General features: G+C 36.8%; 1 pseudogene; it reads right to left on the bottom strand.

The window, feature by feature from the left end:
- Window positions 1-6,395: 6,395 nt before the first annotated feature.
- On the bottom strand, window positions 6,396-7,456 carry LOC136071139 (scopoletin glucosyltransferase-like; annotated as a pseudogene).
- Between the last annotated feature and the right edge of the window lie 360 nt (window positions 7,457-7,816).

Raw genomic sequence — 7,816 nt, 5'->3', positions numbered from 1 at the left:
TCAATCACACAGGAAAAGAATAATTAAATATTCACTTATTTGATTGGAGTTCACCAATCATGCAAAGAGACTTTGTGAGAGACCGCGCCCCCGGCCCATTTTTAATGAATGTTGGGCCAAACCCACGTGAATGGGTAGAGTCGTGTTATTGCCCCTCAAAATGGAGGTTCGACTAGTTATATTTTCCCCTTTAGATTAAGGTTTTACAATGGAGTCGCCACTTATTTAATTATTGGAAAAATAAGAAAACCATAATTAAAAAATTCCTCATTTTATTAATTTGAAATTGAATTTACATTAAACATGGGAAATTACATGGCTTTGGTCCTAGATACAATCTAAGATAAAGTACATGGCTTTGTTTCCTAGTTACAATTTAGAAATTGAAAATTACAAGGATAAGCATTTGATCTACTAACCCTTGATCTAAGTTCGGAGGCTATGTTACAAAGTGGGAAGGTGTTAGGCACCCACCTTGTCCGGTAAAACCGGTCTTCTAGACTATGGTGGCCAACAATCATATCATATCATCCAATATGTCAATCAATTTACATGTTGAATTTAATATGTGTGCATGTGATAAACCCTAATTCAATTTATTAAACATTGCATTTGGATTGAAAAATAAAATTCTAGTGAATGTGTGTGGATGGTGATAACCTAGATTCAAGGATTTGAAAGAATTATGAAACAAACATGTTTTTCATATTTTTTATGTAAATTTAAGATCAAAACTAGTGATATGCATGAACATGTGATGAACAACCAAGAACATGTAAAGAACGCATAAAAACATTTAAGAACATTCAAACATATTCAAGAGAATTTAAATAATCACTATCATGCTTTAATCCTAAATTCTAATCATGGCAACACAATAAACAAGTTAGAGAAAGGGATTATACCTTCATGCAAGATCCATACGGTGGAGGAGGAGACTCTTGGTAGAGGTCCTAAGGGTGGAGAAAAGAAGAACTAGGAGAGGGAGAGTGAGTCTCACTCAATACTTGAGTCTCAGGAAGACCAAGATATGACAAGACTACTCAACTTCACTAGAACTCAAGAGAGAAGAAGAGAGAGGTTTTTTTTTTTGGTCCCTTGGAATGAAGGAGGGGAGGGTTTATATAGTGGTAGTGGAGGGAATATGAATGGAAGGCCATTTAATGAGGGTTGACAAGGATTATGAACCTAGACCTCATTTTAGCCTTGGGGAAAATCTGGTGCATTAAATGGAGAGATTGGTGGGAGTGGGGAGCAAGCTAAAATTCGGTTTTCCGTAGCTGCTGTAACAGCTTGTAGAGCTAACTTCGAAAAATCATATCTGACCCAATTCTGATCGGAATTGTCTCGTTCTTGTGCTCAAATTGAAGCCCGGATGTCTAGTTTCTGGGAAAATTAACCTCATTCACAGATTCAAAATATTCTGAGAGATATTGATGAAATAGTGAGCAGAGGTCATTTGTTAGAAAATGGTTTCAGCACAATTAACATTAATAGGTCCCAAATTAGCTCCCAATTAACATTAAATGGCTCCAATCACTCCCATNAAACAAAAATGAAGTTAATTATTGGACCTGAAATGTGCATAATTCTGATGGAAGCCTAACTCAAAACCAAATCTAACTATAACTAAATCTAAACCAATCCAACCAAGAAATTCAAACCTAAATCATATTCAATCCCCAAATTTGAAAACGAAAAGAAAAAATAAATAAAACAATAACTTTACCAGTTACTGATATACAGCATACCTCTGTGTGCCTTAACTCTATCTGGTGCATGCTATTCCGGCAGAAAAAGCCTAAAATAAGATTGAAAAAGGAAAATAAATGTTAGAAATGGAAATACCCAATGATTTCAATAATCTTTAAACAATAAAAAAAACAATAAAAAAACAAAAGCAAATATCTAAAATTGAGGAAACAAACATTTTGATAGAAAACCCAAAAACCCAAAACAAAAACTAATCAAATCTAAACCCATTCAACCAAAAAAAAAAAAAAATGAAAGAACTCAATTAAAGTAACATTTCATACCCAAATCTAAAAAATGGAAAGAAAAAATACCGGAGCCGATTTCGACGATCTGGGTGGTGAATGTATGGCCTAACGATCATAGTTATCGCAGATATCAATCCAATTTTAAAAACCGTTTAGATCTACAAATGAGTAATCCGCCATTCGACGATCTAGGTGGCGACCCAAATTGCAGTAAACATAAATCATAGTTATTGCAAGATTTAGTTTTTTACTTATAAAAATTTATAAAAAAATCAAAAAACAAAGAAAGCAAAAAAAGAAAACTCACTCTGTAACAGTGCATTGCCAGTTGAGGGAAGCAAGAATTTTGGTGGTCAAAGTTCGACGGTTGTACTGGCCTAAGATGTCTCTAACTCTGCCTCTTTCTCTATTTCTTGCTTCTATTGGTCGCCACAGCCTCATTCCGGGTCTTCTTGGACCGGATCCGACCCAAGGACCCACAGATCTCTGTTTGTGCCTTCATTGCGAAGGCGAACTCGCGCTTGTGACCCGTCCGAACCCGAGATAGCAACACGAACTCCTCCGAATCCGTACCGTTCGCCATACACACACACACACAAAGATCGATTCAAATCTGATTTTTCAAAAAATTTTAAAAATTTGAGGAATTCAATAATATAGAGAGCAAGAAACAAATACGTGAATCTTGAATTGGAAAAAGATTGAATTAAAGAACAAATTTGTAGTCTGGATTGAAGGGATTGAATATTCATAAAGAAAAAGATTAGGGTTCGTGAGAAGAGAGAAGAGAGAAAGAGAGTTTGGGGATATTGGAAGAGACTGTACGGCTCTTCTTCATCTTGATTGGTGTCTGATGTTTTGGTTTTCAGTTTTTGATCTCTTGATCTCTCTCTCCTTCTCCGTTCTCTGCCTCTCTATTTCTCTGTCTCTCTTTTCACTTGGTCTCTCTTTCTCGGAGAAATCTACAGACCAACTGTGTAATGCTTAACAATGTAGTAAGTTAAGCAACGTTTGGAAAGATTATGAAAAATAGAATCTCGAGTTTTAGAAACTCGAGATCCATATTAAAACTCGAGTCCCAAAAACTCACTTTGCGAGTGTTTTAGATCTGAAAATGCCACATAGATCTCGAATTTTAGAAACTTGAGTTCCATGCAAAAAAAAATTTAGTTTTATCGCCTCTATAGTGGCATTTTTAAGTCCTATAGTGACGTTTTAAAACCCTATAGTGGCATTTTCCTGCAAAATTTTTCATAAGTGATCAATACCAGTTCAAGGAGCCCTATAGTGGCGTTTTTAAGCCCTATAGTGACGTTTTAAAGCCCTATAGCGGCATTTTTCTGCTAAATTTTTTTATAACTCCATTTTTAAGCCCTATAGGTGTTTTTAAGCCCTATAGCGGCGTTTTCCGAAACTCGAGTCTTTAAAACTTGATTTCCACGTGGATTTTTTTCCACATCATACTCATCCGCTTCCAAATCGAGACTTAAAAACTCGATTTTTATCTTGGAACTCGAGTTTTAGACACTCGAGATGCTAGTTTTCAACATTCTTTTCCACCGTGACAACTAACTAAATTTTTTAATATTTATTGTTATTTAGAAAAAAAATTCCTCTTTCTCCTTTTTTTTTTCTCCGTTTAGCGATCTTTCTTTTTTCTGTCTAAAGCAGTTAATTTCCTTTTATACCAATAAGGCTCGAACCAGTGTTTTAACGTAGTCAAAGATTATATTTTTCGCATTTAAATGGTGTTGTTGCATTACTAAACAATATAATGTATCGCATTTTAAAGTAAAACGTGTCTGAATTTTAGATAACCACTTTTGCTATTTGTCAACACTTCCTTAATTGTAGGAATCCACTTTCTCTCAGCTTCTGCTATTATATATAGTATATGATATAATATGATATGATATATGATATAGATATGACTAAATTTTAAAATCGAATTCAAATTTATTTAATTCTAATTGAGACATGAATTAGAACCCCAAAGATGCCTATGCTTGGATAAATTTTAGTCAAACTAGGTCAAATTTCAAAAGTTACAGAGTAAAATATAATAATTGACAAATGTTGACCAAGTTTTACCAAGTTTGATCAATTTTAACTAACTTTAACTACCTTTATCTCAGGACCTGTCTATCTGACAGAAAAGATTCTTATGTCAATATTAATATTTTCTGACTCCCTTCATACTGAGTGGTGGATCACCAAGTTTTGAACTAGCACATGATGATCACATGCCACGACTCACCTCAAAATTCAACTGTTATCAAAACTACTGTTATGTTGAAATAAATATTTTTCAAATTTCAATCAAATCAAATGGTAGATCATCAAGATTGGTTGTAGAATGATGGAGTCAATTGTAACATATAGTGGGGACTAGCACAAAATCCAATTGTTAGATCAACACAATTTTTGTGTTAATGCAAATATTTTTCAATTCCCTTTGATTTGAGTGATGGATTACCAAGAATTGAAACGGCAAGCGATGGCCGTGAGCCAACTCGCAATCATCACGTGCCACTTTTCTCCTATAAAATAGTTACCACCCCCATCATTTCTATCAAGCCTCCAAAGTTTTCTGGTTTCAAATTTTATCCTTTAAATGAAACCCTCCCCACATTCTTTTCTTCTGATTTTTCTATTTTTCCACTAAAAAATCATAATTTTGAAAAACTTTTCAAATTCTAAAATTTTGACTTGATCTTGGTTTCTTAATCTTGATTTTGATTTCGAGTGCAATTCCATTAACTTGAGTTTGAAGAAGTTGCATGTTTAACTCTTTATTATGAGAGGGATGCTTTTGCTAAACATGATTGTGAATTTCTTAAATTTAACAATTTAATCAAACCAATCTTTGTACTTTGAAAGTTTTCCCCCATACTTTCTCCGCATTTCCTTGGTTTGCTCTAACAAAAATAATTGAGTCATTCGTAAATTGCAAGTGGCTTACATTAAAGCCTCCATGGGCTAGATTGAATCTCCACATACTTCATTTTGGTTCATCCTCCTAAAGGAGTCTTAAAAGATTTTCAACACTTATGATGAAAAGGAAGGGAAAGAGATGGTCACCTTGCTTTAGACCTCTTTCAAACTTTATCATACCAAAGGGATTAACCATTTATCATAACAAAGAATGTTAGGATAAAGACGCATTCTTCAACTAGAATGATGCAATCAAGTCTCGGAGAAAGCTAAACCTTTTCATTATTTCCAAAATGAATTTCTATTCCATTGTGTCACAGTCTTTCTCCATATCAATTTTAATTTAATAGTTATTAAACCTTGTTTTCATTTTATTTTCCATATATCCCTTATTACATTTTTTGCAATAATGGCGTTGTCTTGAATCATCTTTTGATGTAGAACAGACAGCACATGCCTTCTTGGAGCAGCAAGGGCGCAGGAAGTCACAACTCAAGATCAAATGGGGGTGCCAGTAGGGGCCATTAGAGGGAACAATGTCGGAATTGCATGAAATTTGGCAGGTTGAAGGGAAACGGCGTTCTGATCCAGATTCATGACAAATGCAATGAACGTCGCCAAATTTTAGGCAGATTCCTTCGTTAAGGACCCGAAAACAATGTTTTTGCTATGTTTTTCCTTAATAACTTTTAGTTTAAAAGTCAGAATAAGGTCCCGTCTGTTTTGGGACGACCCTTAAGGTCAGTAGTTTATGATTCTGCGTTTAACTCAATTTTGCTATTTTTGGTAAAATTCGGTAATTTTGTCACCTAATCGCTTAATTAGTGCGAATTAGGGTTTTAAACGTTTTTGCTCAGTATTTATATGTTTTGTAGNTAGCCTAAGGACCTTTCATCTTCTATGATCGTCATGACATGTCACGACGACCACAGAATTCGAGGGCAATTGATGGGACCGACGAACTCAACCTCCCTAGACGATCTCATTAAGACCAACGAGGCCGTCCTCTGAGACAAGCTAAGCACATGTCCATATCACTAACAAAAAAAACGAAGCCATTCAATGCAACCAATAATGTCCCGAGCAGTTACAAGACTAGCTGTACAGACCGTTGGATGCCTCATTAAGGCCCACAATACTGAGCATGAGGTGTTACCAAGAGAGAAATTAAAGCCACATAAACAACCACAACGGCTAGGGACTGTGGAAACATATATAAAACCCTCACAGCACCAGTACAAGGTAGATAAACACACCTAAAAGCATTCCTAGTTATTATGATACCTTGTTGTTTCCTGAAAGTTTTCTTATACTGACTTTGGCATCGGAGATGTTGTGGTACGCACCACACTGGTGACCACCTTAAGGAAGCTATCTTACCATTTTCTCGGTGACACAGGCGAATACTTGGCTCCATCTAGACACACTCACAACAACTGACGAATCTGCACTTCATCACACTCAAATAAAGGGGTGGCCCGAGGACCCGATCCCACATGCTATCTCATAGAGCTGCGTATAAGGGAATCAACACGCACTACCAAAACAAATATAAAGCATTAAAGGATTTGAGTACCTCGGAGTCGAGCCAACTGAGACACACGTGCTGGTCCACCACAGTATCGTGACCCCTACGTACCTTATCTTCAACGTGGGTCCAACATGCCAAACCTTGTGTCCCATGACCATGATGTTCTTGTAATGCTGAGTGTAATCCGAGTCAAACTCAGCGAAATTGTTGACCACCACACCCAAGCTCTTCAACTCAGCCTCTCTCCACTGTTCCATCACCTGGGTATACTCGTTTGGGGTTAGTACATAGTCAGGATTCAGGAAGCTGAGCAGACCGGAACATGGTGAATTGGTGATCGGGTGGGGTAGACCCGGAACCACGAAATGCTCCGAATCAGAATTTACTTGAGGTGCGGAGCGTTTGGTCCTCTCATGGATTCTTTCAATCTTTCATGCACATGGCGAAGATACAAGAGGCATGGAAAACGAGTCTTGGTATTTTGAGCCGGTTGGCGAGGTCGGTGGTCCAATAGAACATTTCAGCTAGCGATAAGGCAATCGGGTCGGTTGTGAGTGATAAAGTGTTCGATTTGGGTTTGAAGGAGAGTCATGCCATGGTAGAGTTTGGCGGCTGTGTCGAGGTCTGTGGCGGAGAAGAAATTTTCGAGGTCTTCAGGGAGGCCTACTTGTTGAGAAGGGAAAGGAATGGTGTGGATAGAGAATGACGATTCTTTGTTGTTGTTGTTGTGTAGTAGGGATTTGTGGAGGAGTTTGGCGTTGGAGGGGGTGGTGATGAGGGTCACATGGTGGCCACGTGATGAGAAAAGCTGGGCTATTTCGGAGAGTGGGATCATGTGACCTGGTGCGAGAAGGGGAGAAAGAAAATCTCTAGAGGACCAGAATGGCTGTCCATTGTTGTTGTTTCAGTGAACTAGCGAGTGTTGTATGTTGAGCTGGCTAGGTGAGTTTCAATGCTTCAGAATCTAGCTGCTTCTCAAATATATAACGGAGGAAGCAATGCTAGCTAGGCCAGGTAATTCACATTATTGTATTTCTATTTCATAATTTGTTAGTGATCACTTGGCAAATTTCTGTATGAATCACAACATAAAATCCCAGCGGTTGTTAAGCTATTTATATTGAGATCCGTTCGCGGGAAAAATTAATGAGTCTTTGGATGTGTGATTAGTGATTGGGTTTTCTGCAGTTAATTTATCAGAGGAATAATTATTATGGAGTACATCCAAATAATTTATCTACTACTCTACGTAGTAGATAGTCAATCAGATATATATTCACATGCAAATTTTGTTTGATAAAAGATATGCACATCCAATTTGATCATTTTGTAGAATTGTAGGATTTTTAGA

The sequence above is a fragment of the Quercus suber genome, unplaced genomic scaffold (genome assembly GCF_002906115.3).
Source record: "Quercus suber isolate HL8 unplaced genomic scaffold, Cork oak 2.0 scaffold_288, whole genome shotgun sequence".
In the NCBI taxonomy this organism is placed as follows: Eukaryota; Viridiplantae; Streptophyta; class Magnoliopsida; order Fagales; family Fagaceae; genus Quercus; species Quercus suber.
Note: the sequence above shows the minus strand (reverse complement) of the source record. Positions and strands in the feature narration are given on the sequence as shown.